Source organism: Nannobrachium achirus, assembly GCF_963921795.1.
Source record: "Nannobrachium achirus genome assembly, chromosome: 13".
Lineage (NCBI taxonomy): Eukaryota > Metazoa > Chordata > Actinopteri > Myctophiformes > Myctophidae > Nannobrachium > Nannobrachium achirus.
In genome coordinates this window covers 39,752,277-39,779,879 of record NC_137833.1, presented here as the reverse complement: position 1 = coordinate 39,779,879, position 27,603 = coordinate 39,752,277, and the positions used below count along the sequence as shown (strand labels likewise).

Sequence of the window (27,603 nt, the reverse complement as noted above, 5' to 3'; positions counted from 1 at the left end):
TAAATAGCAATAAAGAAATTGCAGGGTTATTGTGTCTAAAAAGACATATTTAGACACGTACCGGTACATATAACATCCACATGGACCATCCGCCGATTACAACATCAGATGGCAACGCTCTGCGAGAGGTCAATGACTTCAAATACTTGGGTTCCTGGATGAACTCCACAGAACAGGACCTTAAGGTCAGGAAGGCACTAGCGTGGAGGGCCCTGAACGGTATGTCAAGAGTGTGGTGCTCGAATCTCCCCCGACACATAAAGCTGAGCATATTCCACTCCACTGTGGAGTCTGTCCTCCTGTATGGCTGTGAAAGCTGGACCCTGCAGAAGTCCTTGGATGGGTGCTACACCAGAATGCTACAAGCTGTTCTGAATGTGAACATGAACATCCACAAGGACCTGTACAGGCAACTGCCGAGGCTCAGCAAGAAGGTAGCAGCTAGGAGGATGAAGCTGGCTTTCTTTTCTCTAATTACAATCTAAAATATGAACTCTTGTTGTAAAAAAAACAATGTTGTCCTTTAAACAATATGCTTGAATGAGGCATTATTATATATAATGGTTACCAATTTGCGGGAATGAAGCAAGAGAATATAATTCATGAATCTTAGTGTGTGTCACTATAGAACATAAATATGCCATCCAGATGTAGATCTAAGACTATGTTACAAACAAATTAGCCTGCAGTGCACACAGAAAAGGTCTCTCTTGTCAACCATATTCAAATATATGACTAATGTCACTTCTTAGCAAGCCAGAATATCTATCTATAGTCTACAGTATCTGCATTTAATACCAACCCGCAGGAAGTGACATACTGTACAACTGAAAAACACTAACATGAATAAATATAACTACAATATTTCTCTTCTTCTGGTATGGAGTCAAATATGATTCTACTAGTGTAACAAACAAATGAGGATTGCAGATGAGGAGTGAAACCGTCGGGGTCTTCAACGTTTTCAGGCCAAGGACCCCTTAGTTGAGAGAGAGTTGAAGCAGGGACCCCCACGACCTGACAGCACAATCATCAGTGTATTTTGGATTCATTTTCAATTAGTGTTTTCAGATATTTAACCAATTGAGCCGTCAATACTTAATAAACTTGACCTTTTACTCTGTACTTAGTCTGCTTTTTTCCCCCTCTACACCAAACCTCTTTGCCGAAAATAGACGATCTACAACCTCACAACACCTCGCAGCGCGAGGCGTTGTGAGCTTGTAGATTTGCTATTTTTTTACAGTTCTCAGAATATGGACACTAGGGTTCAAGTTGTTAATATAAAAAGGATTGGAAGATTTGGAGGCCCCCCTGTAGTAAACTCTGAGGACCCCCTAGGGGTCCCGGACCCCCTGTTGAAGACCCTTGGTATAATATAGGCCTATTGATACTACAAAGAAATTCTGCTTTTTGCTTTTGTCTTCACAGTAATTCATGATCAACATCACTACATTGACAACCACCAGGGACAAAATGACCTGCATATATTGCAATGTATTTTGCACATATGGTATTTCCAAAAGTATATACTTTTTAGTGCATATTCTATATTTTCGGTTGCTAAATTATTCTACCTTCTTACAAGTTTTACCTTTAATTGTCTTTTCCCAAATCTGTAGTAGTACTAGTGATAGACTAGTGTTAATTAAACTTAATTAATGGGTTAGGGTTAGAACCAAATGGTTCCATTTGGTTCCATTTGTATGCTCTCTGAGTTACAAATGCATAAGTTAACACTGAGGATTTGGCTGTGTATACGCTTAAATAGATCAAGCTAAAGCCATGGAGGCCACGCAGACACTAATTCCATTCCATAATCTGTCAGTCATGGATGAATCACAGCCTATCTGGACAGAAATCGCCACGGCAGCATTGTCTTGATCTGCGGCGGGAGGCATTTCACTATTGCATTTCATTTTTCAGCTTACAGGTGGAAGTCGACGACATCGGATACTGATGCTCTTATTTAAAGAGATGGAAGCTGTTACAAGGTTAGATTAAGTTCAGTCAGCATGCGGCGGAAAGATGACATTGATGATACATATTTCATTATTAATGACGATAAGGATGTAAAATATACATTACAAACTAGGCTAAATTTATTTTTCAGTGGCACAATAGCATTCCCTATATAACAAAAAGGCTGTGCTTAAGATATAGTACAACTTAAAGAATATAAACTGGGTTAGGTTGCTCATATTTCACCTCTGGGAAACTATCATAGTTTAAATAGCTTATTTTTCTGCTTTGGGCTGAGATGATTGAATCCAAATGAAAAGGTTTAATGCAGACAGTGTGCAGGCACACACTTCCTACTGTGCCTCTCTCCTAACCATTGACTAAAAAGGAAGACATGTGCCAGCCATTAAAGTTTCATTGGAGTATAGTCATTTTCCAGCACCCTGTGGCTAAATAATTAATTTATACCCAAATATGCTGCACAGAGGAAACTACTGTAGCGTGCTTGCACACTAGTTAAAGGCTCTTTTCATTACACTGTAAAGAATATAATGATACTATTTGGGATTGTAAGTCTTTGAAAGTCATTCTAGATGCATGGGCTTCATGAATCCTGAATTTGAATTAATTTATATTCAGAGGAATTGTCTCATCTTTAGAGATATCATATACTGTGCAGTAATACAGGTTCAGTGGGTCCAGTACATATAATATCTAGTGAATACAGTAATACATTATGTAAGCTATTCATGGTCACATGAAGTCTTCATGATGTACCCAATATAAATCACTTGAGTGAGATACATCTGTGTTTTGATTTGCAGTGGAATTAAGTACAGTCCGTTTTGAAATTGACATCCGCATCTGCACCCCTGCCCTCATTTTCCTAGTTGTTCTTCATTGTGCTGTCTATGTCAAGCTCAAATCAAGTTCAGCCTTTTGTCATTGTACAGGAGTTTGGCAGCCTTCCAGCAATGTTTGATGCAGCAGCAAAGGACATATTACAAACAAAACAGATTAAAAAAAGAATGATTTACGTGCCCGTAAAAAAAAAATATATATACTGTATATTAGGGCTGTTATTTCATGGAAGCATTGGTTCCTGCTATTTCCTACAAGCATCGATCTTGAATCGTGTTTGACAATCCAAATGATGACGTGATTATGCTTGAGGATCTGAAAGGTCATGCCAAAATTGCTGATAGAAATAAATGCTAAATGGTCTGCATTTCTTTGGCACCTCAGTCCAGATCGCTTTACATCCATTACATGCGTTACAGTCACCCATTCACACACCGACGATGAAGGCGGTGTGTGCACATTGTGACAGCGTAATATAGGATGTGGGTGGATGAGCAGAGCTTAAACCTCAACTTTACTCTAGTGATCTCCACCCTTGAGTTTGAGGGCACTGGAAAATGACACTTCTGGGCCACAGCTTAGGCGGGACCGAGGACCACAGAGCATAATCACTGCAATTACAACTACTCCACCACTCCTCCAGCTCCTACTGCAGCATAACACAGGGTATGAAAAGAACACGATCATGTTCCATTCTGTTTACAAGGTAAACAGAACGTTTATGCCAATTTTACAGGGATACAGGGAAGATTATCAATCAAGCAAAACTAAACATAACAGACTGCTATAGTACACATAGTCGCACGTCATATACTGTACGTATATCATCTTCCATATTTGACACAATAATGTATACAGAGCGACTTGAGTGAGGCTTAGTTTAAGTGGTCCTCCTTACAGTATGTCACACATGAGAGAACAACCATCCTAAGGGGTAATTCAGATTTGCTGTGATGTTTCTCTGCAATATTTTTAACCCTAGTGTCCCTAAGCTACTATCCTATATTAAAACTGGCTAATGGGAGGGCCAGAGGGTGGGTCTGTGAACTTGTGACTCAGACATAACCATATATAGAGGCCGGCCAGCGGCCCATCACTATGACTCAGACATATAACCAGGTCATATAACCCTGTCACATGCCCAATGCCCATACAGTATATGGGCATATACTGATGACATCATGGATCTCGATTCTCCATATATGGACGGAAAGGGGACAAGGAAAGACAGAGATCTTCATATATGGCAATATCGGTCGGATCAGTGGTGAGATGTAGGTGTGAGGGCCCCGTAACGACCTGAACTCTAGATGTGAAAGCATGGATTGACTATTTTCATCTAAAATCTTTGGTCTGTACAACTAGGGGTGCAACAGTTCATTTGATTGATAATCAATACATTAATAAAAATATATAGATTCCCTATTTTGGGCATGTCATTATAGGCGAAAGTTTTTGAAACTTTTCTATTAACTATTTAACTACTTATTACTATTTAATAGTGAAGATAGCCAATCTACAAGCTCACAACGCGTGATTGGCTATCTTCACTATTTTCGCTCAATATCACTGTGCTTGTAATTATGTAAAAAAACCAACAACGTACTTCTCGATAATTTGAAAAAGTAATCGATAGGGCTGTCACGATTATGACATTTTACATGACGATTAATTGTCACTCAAATAATTGCGATTAACGATTTAATTGTGTTTTTGTCGTTGACAATTACACTTCTGTTTGGCTTTTCGGTTTTGAAGTTGCGCATGGTAGATATGACACCTAACCATATTTGACAACTTTATACTTAGAAAATAACAATGATAGTGGAAATAGCCGATCTAGAAGTAGATCTTGTAGATCTGCTATTTCCACAATTTCTTGACTTAAAAAATATATATATGAACATTTTTCAACATGGAAACGATTATGACGATTATGAAAAATAATCGCGATTATGTCAAATAATCACGATTATGTCAAATAATTGCGATTAGACGATTATGTAATAATTGTGACAGTCCTAGTAATCGATAATGGCTAAGAGGATAATGGATAGTTGCAGCCCTACTACCAACCCAACTCCACTGTGAGTTGCTTGTTGCAGCTGGGCTCCCTCGACATCTAACCACCGTGAGCTCAAACGGCCCTTTGTGTCACAGAGTGCAGTTGTGCTCATTAAAATGTCCAGTCACTTCCTTCTCTCACCATCACAGACTCAGTGACAACATCTTCTGTGGACTTCCTCTCCTCACAGAAAGTAACACCACAAGTTAAGCTTTGGTTCCTCTCCTCAACAGCAAGTAACACCACAAGTTAAGCTTTGGTTATTTGGTAGGCTGTTGAAACAGTTAGCCAACACAGTATGCTGAGGAGCTCTCGATAGACATATCAGAGGGATAATATGGCTGCACAATTCATTGAAAATAATTGAAGACCATGGTTTTACATCACACAATTATGTAATGATGAAACTTTGCAATGAATGCAAACAAATTATTTTGTCAGCTGTTGCTCATGGCCCTCATCTCCACATGTTTAACACATCTAGTGCCTCTTAATCTGAAGGTTGCTTGGTGCCTCGGCGCCACGCAGTTTCCTCCATAGGCCGCCGCTATTATTTTGAAGGGCTGGAAGGAGGTTGTTTTTGTTTTTTTGGATTATCACTTGACGGCAACGATTACGTCATCTAGTCACATGACAGTGTGGGACAAGAAGAGGAAAGATGGCTGCGCCCTGCCTTGTGCCTTGTTTACATTTAGATCTGCTGCAAAATGTCTCAAAATGGCTATTTTGTTTAAATGAAGTTTCTTTATGGGCCTCTCCATTGACTTAACATTGAGGAGCTTCACTTCGCGTGCACGCCCAACGTGCGTTGTAAACAAATCGCCGACATTACCGATGCGGGCGGGACCGGAGCGACGTACAGTAAGTAATCATATCTTTACTGTATATACAGTAAGATTCACAGTCCTCACCGTCAACGGCGCCATGGTATTAACCCTTTCAATGACGGTGAGGACTGTCAACGGCGGCGAAAAAGTTAATTTAACCAGAACAATGTACAAGCCAGGTGTCCATCCATAAGGCTCCCATGGGCACCATACAATTGCAGTGATCATTAAATACCAGATATGCTATTAATGAATGCTATTGATGACTCAATGAGTAACATTAAGACATTATTTAAACAAAACAACAACAAAAATCCCCCAAACAAAATATAAATAACCATTTGTCAATTCATAAAAATCATGATTCAAATATTGCACATATTTTCGGGATTATCATTTTAGCCATAGGCCTAATCATGATGCAGCCATTATGCATAATAACAGAGCAGAAACATTGTGCTGTGAAATATGAGCCCCATTCAGCCAACCATTAAAGGAGCACAGCACAGGCTCCGCTTTCCCACACATTTCATCATCAAGATTAAAAGGAATCTTTGTAGTTGGCAGGTCATTCCCATCACACCACTCTCCCTGCAGAGACACAGCACTGGAGCAGGCTTATCAGTTTATCCTGTGGTGACAAATGGCTTGTATAACTTGACACAGTGTTCAACACTTCTGTGTGCCATGATTGCTAGCCAAACAAAAACGACATGTGGCCTCACTCCCTCGCCATCTCCAGCTAACACAAATGAGCAAATGTTTAGGGCCACTGGACATCATTTTTCCTTGATATGTGCACACAATAAACGTATACACTCCCCCATAACACAGAATGTTCCTAAATTACAAGGTTAAAACCTGGACAGGACTCAGGATGCTGGCAGGCAATGACAATAGTGTTACAATAGTGTTATCATTTTAACTGTGATTATCCAGAAACTTGTTAACATTATCTCCCCATCCACATTGACAACAATAACAACATTTTGCACTTTGAGGTCTGGATGTGCAAATGACAACCATGACGGGATTGATGGCAGTTAATATTATTATAATCAAATGCGCAATGATCAAGAGCCAGGAACACAAGACGTTTGTTGTTAGTATTAGACTCTATTAAGCCATTTTGTCCAACTACGTCATTCAAAGGTTAACTTCTTTCCAAGACCACTGCAAACATTTAAATGAAGGCCCTTTTGTCCAAAGCCAGGATAATGATGATGGAGAAGGCATCAACATTTGCAAAACACTATACGATGTAAACCACTTACAGTAAGCCCTATATACTTTGTTATGCCACAATTGGTGAAAATAGCCAATCTACAAGCTCACAACCCGTCGCGTTGTGACGCATTATCGCATTGTGAGCTTGTAGATCTGCTATTTTCACTATTTTTGAACATTTTCCTCTATGATGGCATGCTCAAAATAGGGATGCCAGGGTTAATGTGGTTAACACAGGCTGTACTGTCTCTGGCTGTGAGGAAATTAGATAATACTAGATAACACAATCAGTAGAAATGATAAACAGGTCTTCTCAGTAAGCAAGGGGGAGGAGAGGGGAGAGGGAAAGCAAGGTGAGGAGGGGTAAGAGAGGAAAGAAGAGGAGTGAATGGGAAACAAGGTGAGGAGGGTAGAGGAGATAGGAGACAACAGACAATTAGATATATTGTCGTCCATGCCTTACCCCTTACCCCTAAACTTTCCTTTTTTTTTTTTTTTTACTATTTTGAAAAACATTTTAAAATACTTCAAATAGCCACACCGACACGTTGTGAGCTTGTAAATCAGCTATTTGAACTATTTAGAATCGTTTTTCAAAATAGTAAAAAAAAAAAGGCAAAGAAGTTTAGTTTACATGGTTTAGGGCAGAGCAACTTTGTTTTGCCGCTTATAGGGTTAGGGTTAGGGTTTGCGGCTGCACCAGCAAAGCACCACAAAAAAGTTGTACGGCATGGACGAAAATAGGGCCCACTGTTTTTTGTTGGTTCCTGTTCATAGCCATGCCATCACACAAGCAAACCAAAGTACTGCGTAGTATGTCCCACTGACCTACAGTACAGTACAGTAGGCTACAGCTGACCCCAACATATGGCACTGATCCTGGAAATGGACTACTCACCATTCACCATTTGCATTCCCTCATCTCTCCTCCATTTACAGTATATTCCACAATCTCTGTCATCATCGCCAATCTCATCTGTGTGTCAGGATTGGTACCCAAACAAAACCAACTTGCTGCCTCACTCCCTCTTTATCTCTGTTTCTGTTTACACAAATCTTCTCCTCTGGGGGGGTCCCTGGCACAGATCTGTGGGCAAATACTGGGGTCCTTGGTACGAAAATGTGTGAGAACTAATGGTTTAAAAGGCATTTGTAGAATGGGCCTCAGGTCTTAATGGGTTCATGTCATGACAGGGGGCAGCTAACAAGCAGTGACAACATCGACTACAGTACCTGATGGCATCTGATAACAGTGCCAACCTCTGAATTATTCCTATAAACAGATGGCGGTCATTTTAACCATTTTAACACTACAGTATACTTACTTGAATGTATATCCCAAGAGCTGGTTAGGACTTAGTTGATCAGATTCCCAATATCTTTGCCAAAAATAGTTGGTCTACTCTACAGGCTCAGGATGCGTTGTGAGCTTGTACTCAATGCTGTGTATCTGTATATGGACTATTTTTTCACAGAATTATCGCCCCAGAATAAGGAAGCGAGGGTTCAAGTGTTTTACATAAAAGTGGATCATGCTGACATTTCTTTACAACCACATGGCTCACAGCTAACAATCTACATGGCCTTTTGAAATATTATGACAGTAGAAACAGTCATGGGGAAAATGACCTGCATATACATGTACTGTAGTACAATAAGCTTACATTTACACTATGTGCTGTTCACATAAAGTACTATACTGTAGATCTGCTGGGATTTGATTATGTGCAGTGCAATGCTTATTGTACGAGTGTGTTAAACCAGCAGCAAAATATGATCTGCCATATGAATCGTATCATCTCTGTTTAAGTGCAAATCTAATTGTGGCTCATAGCTAAGGCAAAAACCAGGTCACTGCTATATTATATAATATTCATGCCATGGCTGGGGTGTTTTGCGATTCTAAAATTAACATAATGTGCCTTTTGGGTCATTTAATCAGGGATTGGACTGAATGATGCGTTGTTATAAATGAGGTTATGGAGAATAGGGAACTAAAAAGTTGGGAAACTTTAGTCTAGTCAGTAAAGGCAGGCTGCCTACCCTGTCTGCACATCTCAGACTGCACTGTATAGAGTATCTCTGCATTAGAACATGCCAGTTATTCTATATCACTAAAAGCGAAGAACAAGAAAAACTAGGTGCTCACAGGAGGTGACAGCAAAGTTAAAGATGTGTGGTGGGTGCTTCTAGGATCAGTGGGATAAAACTTGAAAAAGAGAGGAGTGATCCAAGCACTCAAAAAGTTATTAAAAGGAGGAGAACGGACGTAAAAACTGGGTACTTTATTATTTATGATATAGACTATGCCCTGATGAAGACCCTGCGTTGGTCGAAACATGTTGGCTTTTATTATTTTGTAATGAAATAAAGTACCCGGTTTTTACGTCCGTTCTCCTCCTTTTTTAACTTTTTTGCTCCTCTCTTTTTCATATTCTATATCACTGTTCTAATAATAAGGCTTCAGCCTTCAACCATGTTTCTCTGCTCATAGTAGAACTGCAGGCTGCACATCTGCCTGGAGAATAAAACTGTCCAGAAGTCATATGGGTGGATAAAACTTGGACAAACCATGGGATCATTGTGGCCTTACTATATAGGCTAGGCTATATTATGAATTGCTGGCTGCTATTCTGTATAATCACTATTCCCACATCTAGATACACTGACACACTATCTTTGTACCAGCTGGCAGCTGCCATTATACAATGCTCGCCCTTCAATCTGACCTATCGCCTAAAGCACACCTTTAAGGTAGAGGATACATGTGCTGCCTAGAGGAGGCTATGGGCCTCATAATGGCCCGGACGTGCCTCGTCTTCTTCTCACGTTTTATATCCAGGCTGATGAAGCCATCCGCAACCAATTCGACTTCTCTCTCACACACAACTTGATCGACATTTTTGCAGATAAAACACCTGGTAGATCTATAACCGTTTTAGGTCACACAAATAGCATAAACAACAACATAATTAACATGATGCGCGGTGAAGCTGAAGCATCTATTAGTCGCAAGGGGTGTGGATTTGCTCCACTAACCCACATTTACTGTAGCCCCGGTGGGCAGTAGTAGGCTATGGTTGTGTAGGCGATATGGAATGTCGAATGTCCCATCCGGCCATCCGCGCAATTCCTACATTTGAATACATTTGAGTATGAATCCAATGATGCTAAAATTACTATAACGCAATAGTTTAATAAATCGCCAGCATATATAGTGGAATGCAAGGTGTTTTGAGAACGATGTTGTTTCATAATGTAGCCGGAGCGCACCACTGCAATCCAGAGCCAGCGCAGTGCATCGCAATAAGGGTTAGAATTAGAAACGTGGTGAAAATGGTCACAAAATATAAAATGGCACGGTAGTCAATATGAACGCTGTTTTAAAACGTTTACAAGCATGTTGTTACCGCGGCGGTAAGCGAAGACCTACCCTTGGTGCGGCTGCAGGTTGATCACTGTCAGCAGAAATTCCGATGCCAGCTTTTCTTGCGCGTGAGTTTAGGCTATTTTATTACGAGAGAGAGGGGATATAATCAAATTCTAAATCTGTTGACGTATGATGAAGAACAGATCATGTTCCCTGCTGCCGCAAAGCTCCAAGGATGCGATTTCCCTGTCTTGGCCGGTGGATGGGCTCGTCTTTAGACAGCCTTCTGCGTTACAAACAGTCAGAACAGAGAGACCCTCCCCCGGGTTTAAATCACCATGTATCAGGTGGGCGCCTACAGTATCTCTCACATTCCGACATCAAAACAACCGGATTGGTCAAGCCCCAGTGGTATAAAGTAACTAAGTACATTTACTCAAGTATACACTTAGGCTATAAGTACAATTTTGAGGTATGTGCCTACTCTACTTGAGTATTTCCATTTTTCCTACACTTTTACTTGAATTACTTCTACTCCACTTCCACTACATGAAAGGGATCCAAATGTTGCAATTTTACTACTGGTACATGTATTTGAAAACTTCATTAGGCTAGGGCCAGGGGTCTTCAACAGGGGGTCCACGACCCCTAGGGGGTCCGTGGGGATACTGCAGGGGGTACCCAAAATTGTTGGAAAAATTATTTATTATTAATATTATTTTTGTATTTAATTTTTTTTAAAGAAAGAAAAAAGGTATGTTTATAAATGGCAGTGGTACGGCCACTTGTACATGCATGTTTAAAATAAAAGCATGAATATATTAATCTATTATTGTAATAGTATAGTATTGAATGCACAATAACATGGTATGTCTAGACACATGCAACACAATTTTATACATTAAATATACAATATTATGTGTTGTAGCCCCAAACCCGAGGTAGGGGGTCCCTACTCCATAATCCCTATCAGTTTGGGGGTCCCTGGTCTGAAAACGTTGAAGACCCCTGGGCTAGGCTACTAGTTGTAGATTTTGATTATTATTATTACAAAACATAGACCTATAGGTAGGGTAGGCTACTTCAAATTCAACCCTATATTTCCAAATTCTCATATTTCGGCCATTTGAAAATAGCCGATCTACAAGCTCACAATGCGTCGCAATGCCATGCATTGTGTGGTCAACCCACAAAATGATTTTTTTTCTATTGATTACTCACGCCATGGAGACTTGAGTTCAATAAAAAAAAAATTGTCGCATTCCTAACACAATAATTTGATTACAATAAATTCACCCCCATTGATTCCGGATGGGGACCCAAATGCATATGTGTCTCCATCCGGAATCAATGGAGGTAAATTTACTATAATAATTGTTTTGTCTTATGCGACAAATACAGAAATATATTATTAAGTCTCCATGGCATGAGTAATCAATAGAAAAAAAATCATTTTGGGGTGAACCACTCCTTTAAGTACATTTTGACGACAATACTTTTATATAGGCCTACTTTTACTCAAGTAGCCTACATTTTGAATTACAGACTTTTACTTGTAACACAGAGTCAGTAGCCTATTTCTACATTGCAGTAAGTAAATCATTAGGCCTTGGCAGTAGGCTATCTCTCACATTCTGACATCAAACCAGATTGGTCAAGACCAACACTATACTGTAGATTCAATTGTTGTGTTTTCATTTTTTATTAATTTTTTTCCTGTATTTCCCTTCCCTGCAGTGACACTGTTTAAGAATGACATTTAGTCTATATCATTCCCTTGATAGGTCTGCAATAAACATTTAACATTTCATATAAATGTTGTTTTCTGATCTGAGGGGGGGAGAAAAATCAATGCTGTGTGTGCTTTTCTTTATAATCGTGAATGGTATTTTCCATACCAAATGTCAGTTTTGAAAGGCCCTCAGAAAATATAAAAACACATAACCTTTAAAAGGGGAAGCCTAACATGGGCATGCATGCACCTCAATGCTGCTACAGTAGGCCTAGTTAAGGCCCTACATTAAAACATATAGACCAACAAAAGGACAGGTCAATTCTTTTAATCCCCAAATGTAGACGTACATAACTGCCAGTAGAGCCCTCTGCTGGCAAGCACATTTGTTTTAAAATGATACCCATAGTCTACCCACGGGTGGGCTTGATCAGGTGCTTATACAGCAGGCCTAGCTTTAATGCTTATACTCTATATATATATTATTATTATCCTATAATAAACCTAAAATAGCCTACTGAAGCATTATGAATGAATAAAGTCAACTCCATCCAAAAAACTAAAATGTAAAGGTGCTGCCTGCAAGAGATGGCTAAATATTTTGTAAAAAGCTGATCTTGTCATATCTGATCTTAGTAGCCTAATCTAGTGTTCAGTAACAGGGCTATCCCTTTAATAAACAGATAATACATTTCAGGTGGGTAATGTCTTCCAATCAGGAGAGTGAACCCATTTATAATACGTTTCAATGTTAATGTGCAGTCATAACTCCTTGCAACATGCAAGTGCAACTACTTGCAACAAAGTTGGCCTCCCCTGCAACTGCAAGTAACAAGAAAATCTTGTGAAACAAATGTCGCCACCCAATCATCTGGGACGATGATAGACGAAAGAAGAAGAAGAAAGTTGCAAGGAGTTGCATTGGTGTGGACTGGCCTTGAAGCCGTTTTGTTGCAAGGAGTTGCGACTAGTTGCATTGGTGCAGTGACTGTGGCTCTGTGTCGTGGACTGTTGCGGGAGCGCTGTGCTTCAGCATAAAGGCTACGGAAAAAAAATCTGATTTCAGATCGCTCCATGCATGCTGTTTATGCCCATTGAGCTGATCTGGTCCTTCGGTTTCCGACAGGTAGCCCCACAACGGTGGTTAAGGTAGAGGGATGGGGCCTTTTGCCTGCCAGCGGCCTCCAAGAAAAGAGGCCACTGGCAGTAGTGGAGGCAGTAGTTAAACTGTGTACGCGGTGTACCTCAAGAGGTGCACGAAACACAAGGGCCCTCATTTATCAATGTGGTGCAGATCAAATTTTTGGTGTACGCTGAAATTTAGGCAATTGTCAGCATTTATCATCACCTCGTGACTTTGACGTTGGCGTAGGGTAGGATCAGATCTCATGTCAAGTTCTGAGGTGTGTTCCATGGGTAAATCTCACTATTTCTACCGTTCATTAGTTTGACTAAGGGTTAGGTTTAGTTTTTGGGGTTAGGTTTAGACATAATTTTACTGAGGTTAGGGTTAGGTTTAGGCATAGTGGTTAACATTCACCAGGTTAGCATTCACCAGCATCAGCAGGTTAGCATTTCACAAGTTTAACATTCACCCGCGTCAAACAAATGGAACGTTGAACAAAATTATGTCGCAATAACGATACGCTCCCCTTTTCCATTGTAGACATGGGGAGCAGCATTATTTAACTATCTGACAGGCAGTGGACATCCCTGTGAAAATATAACATTGTATAAAAGCATACATCATGGACATGCACACTGATTTTATTTCCAAATTACAATGACAAACAATTAAAATGTAGTGATATGGAAGCAATCTAACAACAAGTGCTTTAAATTACTGGTAATTACCAAGTATACTAGTTTTTACCTGGTAGTTACCTGGTAATTACTGTACTGTAAAAGTAATGGTTGCCACTTTTTCCACCTGAAATAGGCACTCATAAAGAAAGCTGACTCTTTTTTGGGGGAGGGCACAGTTGATGCCTTTATTAGGATAGATTCTACATGGTTGGGATGTGTGCTCAGTGTAGCTCCTGAGTTGTAAGTAACGAAAACATTGTGATGGATGTGGATTAAATTCAAATTGTAGTTGTTGGAATGATTTTAACACACCATCTTTATACAGATCTTGAATAGCCAAAATGCCGGCATCCTTCCACAGCCCAAAACCTATACTCTACCAGTGTGAGAAGCTGTGTCCAAACGTTTGACTGGCAGTGTATATATATATGCTGTAGTAGGAAGCTGTTTATTCTGGTGAAAAATATTAAATAAACTAGAAGAAGTGCTCTTCCGAGCACAGGTCTCCACCAGCCACGCGTCCTGGTGGTGGTATCATGGGCCAATGTAAAAAGGGTGGCATGTGTCCTTCACCAATCTTAGGCCTTTCATGGCGCCACCATGAGGCTGATTTGAACATTTTGTAGTGTAATATCTTCCTTGGCCTTTTGCGAATGTGCGTGCACAATTTCATTACAATTGCATGCTGTGTTTGATTGCATTTTGTTTGAAACGGATCAATCCTGCAAAGTTTGGAGGCCAATCTTAGCCAATCAGGATGGAATATTTAATACAGGACAGATCCGTCTTGATCATATGACTGTAGAGATACTGTGTACTGATTTGTGTTCATTTTGGGTAAAATCTGAAGGAGTAATTTATCCAAAAATGTGTCTTACATAAGTCGGCCTCCAGGTGGCGCTATAAAAGGCTGATGTGAAAAATGCAAGGAAAGGGTTTTTCCTTGGCCTATAGGGAGTGCGCTTACAAAGTTTGAAACTGATCAGTGGAGTTATAGGTAAAACCACGAATTGGCCTGTTATAGTGCCACCATGAGGCTGATTTCAAAAATTTGAAGTGGCATTTCTTCCTCATCCTAGTGGGAATGTGTGTGCGCGATTTCATGTTAATTGCACTCTGCGATTGTGATTTGAGGCATTTTGTCCAAAACGGACCAATCTTACAAACTTTGAAAGCCAATATCAGCCAATCATTATGGAATATGGACAATCAGAGAGATCCATGTCGATCACATGACTGTAGAGATACTGTCTACCGATTTGCGTGATCTTTGGACAAAATCTGTAGGAGTACTGCCCAAAAGGTAGTTTTGCACAAATTGGCCTCCTGGTGGCGCTAGAACAGGCCCATGTGAAAAATGTGGGGCAGAGGATCTGAATTGGCATCCAGGGAGTGCGCTTACAAAGTTTGAAACTGATCGGTGGAGTTATAGGTAAAACCACGAATCGGCCTGTTATAGCGCCACCATGAGGCTGATTTCAAAAATTTGAAGTTGTATTTCTTCCTCGGCCTAGTGGGAACCTGTGTGCGCGATTTCATGTTAATTGCACTCTGCATTTGTGATTTGAGGCATTTTGTCCAAAATGGAACAATCTTACAAACTTTGAAAGCCAATATCAGCCAATCAGGATGGAATGTGGACAATCAAACAGATCCGTGTCGATCACATGACTGTAGAGATGCTGTCTACCAATTTGCGTGATTTTTGGACAAAATCTGTAGGAGTAGTGTACAGAAATGTGTTTTGCAAACATCGGCCTCATGGTGGCGCTAGAACAGGGCTATTTGAAAAATGTGGGGCAGAGGTTCTGATTTGGCATCCAGGGAGTGTGTGTGCTCATTTTGGCAGCGTCCGGGCCAACGGCGCCGGAGATTAGCTGACCACAAACTCGGAGGACGGACGGACAGACGCATGGACGGACAGGGGCGAAAACCCCTGTGCGTCGGCTGGTGGAGACAATAAAAATCTATAACAAGGCAGTCATCAAATATATCCATATAGACCTTGTTATAAAATACACTGGGAGAGAATATATATTTAATTGAACTTCTTCTTTTAAGTACTGGTGGCACCACGACCCATGATGGACTTCTTGGTGTTTTTCTCTGGTTTCAAAAGCATTATATAACACTTTGGTCCAAAAAGTGCCACCAAAAGGCCCAAACTAGACACTAAAATAGCAAACACCTCCACCACATCTGCAAATTTTCCAGGGGAGCTGATGTATGCCGGGACGAAGGCTATCCACACGGCACAGAAGATCAACATGCTGAACGTGATCAACTTGGCTTCGTTGAAGTTGTCGGGAAGATTCCTGGCCATGAAGGCCAGGATGAAACTGAGAAGTGCGAGCAAACCGATATAACCTAGCAACGACGCGAAACCAACGGTCGACCCCACATCGCACTCGTAGACTATCGTATCTCTGAGGTATTGTGTGTTTTTATGAGGACGCGGTGTGGCGGACACCAGCCAGGCGGCGCAGATTATCACTTGGATGGAAGTGAGAGCCAGGACGGTTCCTCTCTGCTGCACGGCACCGAAGAACCTCATGATGTCTGAACCTCCAGGCTTGGAGGCCTTGAAGACGGCCAACACCACCATAGTCTTTACCAGGATACAAGAGACACACAAAACGAAGCTAATCCCAAACACCGCGTGCCTCAGCTGGCAGGTCCACATTCTGGGACGGCCAATGAACAGCAGTGAACACAGGAAACACAGATGGAGCGAGAGCAACAGTTGGAAGCTGAGTTCTGAGTTGTTGGCACGCACCATGGGCGTGTCTCGAAAATAGACAAAGATTCCCAGGACGACGGTGCACGTGAGCGTGCCTAGCAACGCGATGGTCGTCAAGCAGATGCCCAGGGCCTCGTGGTAGGAGAGGAACTCCACGCTCTTGGGGACACAGCGGTCACGCCGGGGACTGGACCAGAAGTCCTCTGGACAACTGGTGCACTCTGTAGAGTCTTAATAACAAAGAAAATTAAAGCTGCAAGCAGCTATGACCGGGCCCTCGCAGCTCTACCCATATCACAAGGGGCAGCAGCCAATCAGAAGAGGGGGCGGAGCTAAATTACACCAACCAATTAAGGACAAGGAAACAAGTCAAATTACAACACCCACAAGTCTGTATGACAAACGGTTGACGAGTTATAGCCAAATAAAGTTTCGGCCAATCAGAAGAGGGGCAGGGCTAAGTTAAATCAATTAAGCTGAAGGACTTTGAAACAAGTCAAATGGCATCACCCACAAGTCTCTATGAGAAACGGTTGACGAGATGAAGCCAAATAAAGTTTCGGCCAATCAGAAGAGGGGGCGGGGCTAAGTTAAACCAATTAAGCTGAAGGACTCTGAAACAAGTCCAATGACTCCCCCCACAAGTCTGTACGACAAACGGTTGACGAGATAAACCCAAGTCAAGTTTCGGCCAATCAGAAGAGGGGGCGAGGCTAAGTTAAACCAATTAAGCTGAAGGACTCTGAAACAAGTCAAATGACTCCACCCACAAGTCTGTACGACAAACGGTTGACGAGATAAACCCAAATAAAGTTTCGGCCAATCAGAAGAGGGGGCGGGGCTAAGTTAAACCAATTAAGCTGAAGGACTCTGAAACAAGTCAAATGACTCCACCCACAAGTCTGTACGACGAACGGTTGACGAGATAAACCCAAATAAAGTTTCGGCCAATCAGAGGAGGGGCGGGGCTAAGTTAAACCAATTAAGGTGAAGGACTCTTAACCGTTTTAGTGCCAGCCCCTAGAGGGCGCCAAAGAATGCCAGGGTTTGTCCCATAGGCGAGCGTATTAGCATCCGGGGACTCACGTTGCAGTGACGCGCGTGCTCACGTTCGTGCACGTCATGGAAAGGTCCCGGATGAAAATGGCTACAGAATAGCTATTAGCATTTTGTCATTTAAAAGATCATTTTTAGGCGATTTCGCCGTAAATAAACCTCGCGCCACATCCCTAAAAACACAATCCAGAGATATGGGCCTCCAAAGATGTGGTTTTTCATTGGATTCGGCGGCGATTCGCGGCAACGTTCGCGGCTAACGGCCGGCCGGGGGGCTCCCGGATTTCGATCACTGGCTTGAAAATTTAGGCCCAGGCTTCAGAAGGCCTCGGATCATTTTATTCATTTCATTAAAAAAGCCGAACATGTTCGGGATAGGCACACTGGACTACGTTCCGGAAGCGGCGCTGAACATTCAGTGAACATTGGGGGGCTCAAAAATGTATTTTAAACCATTTTTAATGGAATATATCGTCGGACCATGTAAAATGGCTAGCTGGCTAGCGTAGGACGAGCCAGGACCACCCACGACTCTACAAGCAGCTCAGGGTAAGTCAATTAATAAAAAAAGAATTGTATTGGATTGAAATAAAGCCGAACATGTTCGGGATAGGCACAGAATGAGTTAATCAAGTCAAATAACGCCACCCACAAGAGATAAACCCAAATAAAGTTTCGGCCAATCAGAAGAGGGGGCGGGGCTAAGTTAAACCAATTAAGGTGAAGGACTCTTAATCAAGTCAAATAATGCCACCCACAAGTTTGTACGACAAAGGGTTGATGAGATATAGCCAAAAAAAGGAACAATCAAGTATCGACCTATCAGGAGAGGAGGCACTTCCTGTTTGGCGAAGAAAGTTTGACACTTCGCCACGGTCACGCCTTTTTACAAAAACTCACGATTTTGATATCTTTACATCGTTAAAGTGTCTTGTGTATGCCGAGCGAATTTGATCCGATTAACACCCTAGGAGGAGTGCGTTAAAGTGCGACACGTGAAAACGGCCAAAAATGCGCCAAAACACCACAAAGAAGTCAAAATGGCTGACTTCCTGTTTCGGTTTCGGACATGGCGCCAAGAGACTTTTTTTTTAGTCCGGACATGATACAGGTGTGTACCGATTTTTGTACTTGTAGGTGAAACTGTATAGTGGGGCTGCGCCATTGAAATTTTCTAGGGGGCGCTATTGAGCCATTAGGCCAGGCCCCCTTTTGATTTTTTTTAAATACGTAATTTTTCGCCACTTGTGATGTGCGTGCAAAGTTGCGCAACTTTTGGAGTACGTTTGGCGCCTCAAAAACGCGATTCATTCGGCGGAAGAAGAAGAAGAAGAATCTTTGCAATTGCAATAGGGTCCTCACCACTGTGTGGTGCTCGGCCCTAATAAGAATAATCTTTACAATTACAATAGGGTCCTCACACACTGTGTGTGCTCGGGCCCTAATAAGATTAAAGACAAAAGGCCCTTTTCCACTGCAAGAGGAACCAGAACTTTCCAGAACCTGAACCTAATTTTTTGGTTCTGGTTTTGTTTACATTGCACGCTGCCTGGTTTCAGACAAGGTTCCTGGAACCTTTTTTTAGGTCCTTCTCCTGAGGTAGAACTAAACTTGAGTTCTGGGAACCCATGGGTGGGGCCAGCAGCGCTGCTGGTTGCGACCGTTAGGGAGCAGTTTACTATGAAAACCTCCACCGGCCGTCCGTCCGTCCGTCCGTCCGTCCGTCCGTCCGTCCGTCCGTCCGTCACGTCACGTTTTGTGACCATCAACAAACGTCACACCTTTGTTGATGTTTAAATCGAAGAGTCTTGGTCAAATACTTCTGTTGGTTTCTGCACTGATCATTTATACAATTCAGCTGTGTTTGCTCGTGTCATCATGATGAGGTCATAAATCAGCCATGCCCAAATATAGATTTTACGGGTTTACATGCTTACTCAGTTATTCGTTATGTGAAAGTCCTATGACGTCTATGATATCTGACATCATCATACATACATTCCCTTTTATGCCCATAAATGGAGATCCCCTCTGTAGAACCAGCCACTGACATCACTGTAATGTCAGGGGAACCAAATCCCTGTTATGCCCATATATGGAGATCCCTGTGACCTGTGATGCCAGGGGAACCAAATCCCTTTTATGCCCATATATGGAGATATGGAGATCCCCGTGTTGCCATGGTAACCAAATCCATTTTATGCCCATATATTTCCACCCCTCCCCCCTCCCCTCCTCTTCACTCCTCCCCGGACCCCACGTTGACAACAATCAGCTGATTTGCACGCAAACGAGTGGGCGCGCTTCCAGAGGATCAACAACAACAAAAAGCAGCAAGAACGCAAAGCCATTGACAAGGCCCTGCAGAAAATGCATGACACGCTGCTGCGCCACACTCAGCACCCCTAAAAACCAGTACTTGGGATTTGTTGATGTAAATGTTCACATAGAGTGTAATAATTGGTAAAACAAACTTTTGGCCTATTTGTGGAGATAAGCGACCAACGGTCGCTTATCTCCCGATTAGGGAGTCTTACTGGTCTCAATTCTGGAGCTTCCCGGTTAGGTCTGGTTGTATGGAAACAAAAGCAGAACTTGGTCCCGGAAATCCACGGGTTCTGGAAAGTTCTTGGTTCTGGAAAGTTCTGGTTCTAGTACTTGGTCGGCCCTACAGTGGAAATGGGGCAAAAGTATCAAGTCAATTTGATTGCGACCGTCAGGGAGCAGTTTACTATGAAAACCTCCACCGGCCGTCCGTCCGTCCGTCCGTCACACGTCACACGTCACACCTTTGCCCTGCTCATATCTCCGCATCAGTATGACATCACACCACATGTGTACACAAACCTTTGTGTACGTTGCTGTGGCAACAGTCTGTTGTTGCTGGTTTGTTAGTGTACGTTAGCAACCACCTTAGCAACCATGGTTTTACCCTAGCAACCAACTGTTTACCCTAGCAACCAACTGTTTACCATAGCAACCATGTTTTTTTACCCTAGCAACCAACTGTTTACCATAGCAACCAGATACGCAGAGCAGGGATCTCCATATATGGGCATAAACAGGTGACATCACACTGATGTCAGATACTCAGAGCAGGGATTTCTCCATAATATATGGGCATAAAAGGGATTCTGTTAGGGATCTCCATATATGGGCATAAAAGGGATTCTGTTAGGGATCTCCATATATGGGCATACAAGGGATTCTGTTAGGGATCTCCATATATGGGCATAAAAGGGATTCTGTTAGGGATCTCCATATATGGGCATAAAAGGGATTCTGTTAGGGATCTCCATATATGGGCATAAAAGGGATTCTGTTAGGGATCTCCATATATGGGCATAAAAGGGATTCTGTTAGCTGTTAGTGATCTCCATATATGGGCATAAAAGGGATGCTGTTAGGGATCTCCATATATGGGCATAAAAGGGATTCTGTTAGGGATCTCCATATATGGGCATGAAAGGGATTCTGTTAGGGATCTCCATATATGGGCATAAAAGGGATTGTATCCCAGATGATGCCCTGTTAGGAGATCCACACTAACAGAATCCATATATGGTCCTACCGACAGCTGCTATAAGCCAACCCTGGCGATAAGGTCTGAGTCGAAGAAATGCTTCTTTCCTGGCAAGAATTGCCCCTTTATACTGTAGGGCTCGTTTGTGTATTGTATGACATCACGCCAAATCATCGGCTGAGGACTGTGTGATGTCATCATATCTCCATATATGGAGACATAAGTTGCTCATGCCCAAATATGGGCTGGTGAGGTCAGACTTAGTGTGATGCGTAGGTTATCTCCATATATGGAGATTCAACTTCAATGAGTAACCATGGCAAACTGTCAACTGCCCGTATGTCTTGATAATTGGTAAAACAAACTTTTGGCCTATTTGTGGAGATAAGCGACCAACGGTCGCTTATCTCCCGATTAGGGAGTCTTACTGGTCCTTTTCCTTTTCAACTCGGTTGAATGTCACACCTCACACAGACGGCGCATGGTTATGTTCCCATAATGTAAACATACCAGTTTGATTGCTGATCTCTCCTTCAGAACAAGTGATGCAGTCAAAGCAGCAGACAGGTTCCCCTTTCCTTCTGGCCAGACGGGTTCCAGGGGAACAGCTCTCACTGCACACTGACCTTACAGGCTACTGGGGATAATAATGATCAATTTCAGCCCAAACTTTACAATCACAATTCATGTCATAAGCTCCGCATTCAGGCATCTAAAAAGCCAAAGTGACCTGTTTTGTTTCAGAGTTCCAGAAGATTCTGTTTTCATCGAGGATCAGTTCTTCCCCTGAGGAGGCCGATCTCTTGAACACACCAACATTGTGAACCTCTGCGCTTCCATCAGGGAGCCACACCCAGTTCATGATGTCACAGATTGGGAAGACATCACCATTCTCATCAAACGATACCTGATCGCCAGAGGAGGTGGTGAAGTTGGTCTTTTCCAGGTAATACACAAGCTAGACATGGGTGATAAACAAACAAATTATGAAGTGCCATTTTAAAAACCTATTGTGTACAACATACACACACAAGTGACAAAGACAGGGACAGTTAATGTATTAACACTGCAAAAATGCAAAAACTCAAATTCCCATAATCCATCGCAAGATAAGGTCATCAGGAAATGCGATCTGCCGTTCACAACAATGTAATGAACTTCAGGAAAATGGATGTATCTTAGAATCTGTCTCCAGATTGCGTTCTTGGTCAAAACAAGCCCTTTTCTACGGGCCATAACAAAAGCACAGATGGTTGCGGTTATGATTTTTCTTTTCGGGGTGAAAGAAAAGACGACCATCGGCCGCGACTGGAAGTAATCTGTCTACATAATATGGACAGATGATGCGTTCATGGAACCTTGGAATTAAGGTAAAAACATTGCGCGATCTATACACATACACACACACACACACACACACACACACACACACACACACACACACACACACACACACACACACACACACACACACACACACACATATGGTCACAGAAACGGCCCTCGCCCGGCCCATATTGTCGGGTCTCGACGGGCCTGCAAGGCTCTATTATAGAGAAACTGTGTACCGGTGTACGTGATGTTTCGATACAGTCTGTAGGAGTAATATAAATAAAAAGTGTTTTGCAAATAATCTACGTCCTGGTGGCGCACTAGCAGGCCAATCCGAAAAAATGATGGGCAGAGGTTCTGCTCTGGCATTCAGGTAGTGTCCGTGCACAGTTTTGCCACGAGTGGCCCAGCAGTGCCGGAGATTGACTGCTCACACACGCACACACACACAGATGGAAGGTCTTCACACCACGAGGCAATCAATCAATCAATCAATCAACCAATCAATCAATCAATCAATCAATCAATCAGAAAAGGATGGGCCTGCGTTGTGGTCCATCGATCCAGGCACCTATAGGCACATAAGCAGCATGACAAGTTCGAGTCCCGTTACCAGTACGGCATGTCTCTCCCCATCTCTCTCTCCCTGTTTCCTGTCTATCTATTCTACACTATCAAACTATAAATAAAGGCTACAAACTACAAACTCTGGTAAACTGTTTATTAATATCCCACCTGCCATGGCTGTATTTCCTGCAAACGGGCACAGCTGTGCCCTGGGAAAGGCCCTCTTCCTGGCACACACTGCAACAGGTCATGGAGGGCGTGGGCCAGAGCGTACACAGCCTTGTACACGTTATACTCTGATCTGAGGTTTGACACATCCAACAGGGTGGTTTCTGCTGTTGCCAGGTCCTCTTGTCCAGTACACACCCTTCCACCTGCATCCACCCACTCTGGTGGAAGGGGGGCAAATTTACACTGAAATGTGTGCTCCCAAAACTGCCTCACCTGAAGAAAACAAATGAATACTCAACAGAAACATAATACCTTGGGAATATTTAAAAATAGACATTAGATTGAAATAGACTGCACTCTGACGAGGTGCCAACTTGCTCCTTGTGCACTCGTGGCCATGTATGGCCTACTTGTGCGCCAGCAGAGCGCTCTTTGTTATTTATATCAGGTCACTTGTTGATGGTGACGCCAACAAGAATGCTGGTCCCTCATTGGCTGCAGGCGTAAACACAGACAGCCACGCGACAGATACGCCACCGAACACAGTACTTGCTGGCACAAGTAAATAGTGTGTGTGTGTGTGTGTATATATATACATATATATATATATATATATATATATATATATAAATATATCCTACTAATAAAGGAGCAAACTCACGCTCTAACGCTCTAACGCTCACGCTTATCTACGTTTATCTATTCACTCGCTTCAGCAACTGATCCCAAAGTTCACATGGTATTGGCCATTAGCATTATACCAACGGTGACGGAGCCCGAATTTCATTTCTCCCAAATTAAAGCTGTTTATTAGCGTTTTCTACTGTCTGTTGCCAGGGTTACGGTCCGTTCCTCCAGGCCATGGGATCTGTAGCCCCACACACACACACACAGCTCCCTCTCTCACAGTTAGGAATGTGCATTCTCTCTCTCTCTCTCTCTCTCTCTCTCTCTCTCTCTCTCACGCTTTCACCAGGTGCGTTTGATGTGTGTCTCATTGTGTCTCATCTTCCAACGGGTATGAAAAAAAAGGAAAATTATTTGTATCCATCATAAATATACACTCCTCCATGAGCTGCTCCTTACATTATGATGCTCCCACATATTCTCACGCACGCACCAGTTACAGTAACTTTCCCCACAACCCACACTCTGCACATATTTTGGAGCACATATCGTCGAACGGGTAAGGTCTAGTGTAATTTTGTTTTATAAATCATGGCACTGCATCTTTAATGTCAAAAAAGTTGCCAACCCCAGCAACGTTGAACGTTGAAATCAATCCAAAGACTCACTATGACATGGCTGTTGTCGAGTTCCTTTCCAGGATGTATTTTCAACAGGGAGTCCCTGAGGCCTGGTATCTCTCCACGGGGGAATGTAATGCCCAGGCTGCCTCTCACATACGTCATGTAGCGAGGAGTCAGGAGCTTTGGCACCTCCATCAAGCTTATATCAGCTATCCACTGCAGACCCGACACCTTCTGCTCAATGACCTGTGGAATGTAACAGCTGTACTTTTACTTCTGTGTGTGTGTATACTATATATATATATATATATATATATATATATATATATATATATCACTGTAACTAACGTCAATCTAGATTAACATGGACCATGAACCCAACCTCATCCAGGAGTTTAACCAGACGCATAGTCCCGTACACAAACGAAACGAACACACGAGCCGTGGATCTCTTCATCACAGAGACAATCCTCCGGAGTTCGGCCGGGTCGCTGGGTATGGGTATGGCCTCCACGTATGCCAGGCAACCCCAACTGGACTGGTCCAGCTCTGACTGGAACGTCTGGGCCGCGTCCTGGCCGTAGGCATCGTCCTGATACAACAGTCCTGCCCACGTCCAGCCGAACCGTCTCATTATCTTGAACATGGCTCGCACCTGAATTATGTTTGTTTATTCAGCTTTCAGCATGATCACAGATGTTTAAAAAGACAGGAGCCATTAAAAACACAACAGAAGTATTTTGCTGATTACAATCTAAAATCTGCCTATATCTAAAAGTCGGTTACACGTCGCCATTCCGACATCCCCTCATTACGGAGAATGGCTGGCGCCTCGGGGAGTTATCAGGCCGTTGGTCTGTTATATATCGCCATTCACCGCGGAGCCATTCATTATCCCTTACATAATCACAGTTAAAATGGTCAATTTGTTTCTTACCGATAGGGGTACTTTTGTGTAATGGAAAATGTAGATAATTTTAAGTGGTGTGGTGTGGTGCGGTGTAGTCTCGTGTAGTGTGGTGCTAAAGCTGCAGCCGAAAAGGAGTACAAAGAAGAAGTCGCCAGCACACTGCGTTGACAACGCTGAGGAAGACCGACAAGGTCGAAACGCGTACGTTGTTCAATGTCCAATGAGCTACATAAACCATGTGAAAAGGATATTCCTTGTTTGCTGGCAACTTCTTCTTTGGCTTGTGTTATTTTGAGCTGTGCACCATAAAGATTGGAGTGTTGCAGGCTTTCTGCTCTGTTGCTGACATCTCTCACTGTATGAAAGTGAAAGACCATTGAGAGTAAACGCATCTTAAAATCAATCATAAAAACGTAAGACCTTGGGACGATTGTACAAATGTCTGAAAAACAGAGGAAACAAAAAAACAAACAAAAAACAAAATAAAAACAACAACTGTATCAGTGGTGCTCAAACTCTTTCATGACTGCCCGCAAGCAAATAGGCTTCAGCAGAAAAGCAAATGAGAGGTCATATGCAATATCAATTACACTCACTAAAGGGGAGTATTTGTCAAGTGTATATGGAACATATTCGACTTAAAGTTTACCTGGATTTTATTACTTATGACTGTTCTAAAGAAGGCAGGGTGCCGATTCCGATCACTCAGACTGGAGCACTGGGCATAGGAAGCTATCTGAAAATGACACAAAACATGTTAGACTCCGCCGGTCATCAAATTACTGTCTTAGAAATTTGTTTTTTTTTTTATGGAATTTTTGTCCATTTTTGAGGGCACAAAGGCCAAATGCCAGGGCAGGAAGGCCATCAAATAAAACAAAATTTTAGTCCATTGAAAGAATTTGTTGAATTTAGCCCTGCACCAATCAAATACACTGATTTGGTTTAAAGATGGGGACACGGGGGAATTAAGATTTCAGAATCTCAACAAAAAAACACTGGTGTCTACTTGACAAGAAAGAGACACCGGTGTCTACTATCTAAAAGAGAGGAAAAAGTGGTAGGCTACAGTCAGCTGGGGCATTAAGGCCACTGTGGCCTCAGGTCATGCCATTGGTTTGAGGGGCACAAGGCCAAACTGAGGGGCAACGGCGCCCATGGCCTTCATGGCCTCCATGAAATTCCTGCCTTGGTAGCAACTACTGAAAAATATACAAGAAGGAAGGAGGTTTCTGCCCGACAGTGTGTGATATGATGAACGATAAAAATCACATCAGCATTAAAAGGTGATGGTAAATGAGGGGGTTCAAGTAAGGGGGTTCAAGTCAAGCAACTTACCTGGGGGAATCTGTACACACCTAATACACTAGAGATGGCCAGAGAATTTGCTGACCCTATATCGATCACAAGTCCGATAACAGGAGAGCCGACACAGCTCTCATGCGGTGTAAACTGCTCCTCTCTCCCGCTGATCAGGGACAGCGCTGCACGGACTGCAACTCCAGGCGTGTAGCAGGTATCGTAGAGACTGTACCCCAGAGTGATGTTGGGCAGCAGGCTGGGGTTTCTGTTGATCTCCGTAACGGCAAAGGTCATGGTCTGGGCCCACCTGAACTCATCAATGTCGAAACTAACGCACAAAAACCTTGAGTATTTACCTTTGCAGACATATAAAACATCAACTAATCCCTGATTTTTTTTTGATTTTTTTTTTGTGATAAACAAAAGTGTATTTTGTAGTTATATCTATTTGTTTAAAGGAGTAGTTCACCCCCAAAATGACTTTTTTATATTGATTACTCATGCCATGGAGACTTGAGTTCAATAATATCTTTGGGTTTATGTTGCATTCCTAAGACAAAAAATCAAACCTCGGTTCGAAGTGGAGCGGTGAATTTGAGCAGCTGTACCCTATGTGAGTGAGTGAGTGAGTGTAAACTGTGCCTGTGAGTGAGTGGTGAGAGTGTGCCTGGCCTGCACAAAACAGCGCCCCTCCTTTAACTAGTGTGTTGTGTGTGGCCACTCAAGGTATTGCCCAGGCTACGGACAGGGCCAGCCAGCCACCCAGCCAGCCACATACCCACGGATATACCTGTTCATTGGGAGCGTTTTCACCGCTCCAAAAAGTAAAACAGTAAATTTACCCCCATTGATTCCGGATGGAGACCCAAATGCATTTGGGTCCCATCCGGAATCAATGGGGG

General features: G+C 42.5%; 1 protein-coding gene across 1 annotated transcript in view; it reads right to left on the bottom strand.

Moving 5' to 3' along the window:
- The window catches only part of LOC308297067 (receptor-type tyrosine-protein phosphatase epsilon-like), a 51,772-nt gene extending 41,183 nt beyond the window's left edge, over positions 1-10,589 (bottom strand). The window contains exon 1 of the mRNA XM_080740459.1: positions 10,376-10,589. The gene's annotated coding sequence lies outside the window, so the exon portion shown is untranslated. The remainder of the gene's footprint in view (positions 1-10,375) is intronic.
- Between the last annotated feature and the right edge of the window lie 17,014 nt (positions 10,590-27,603).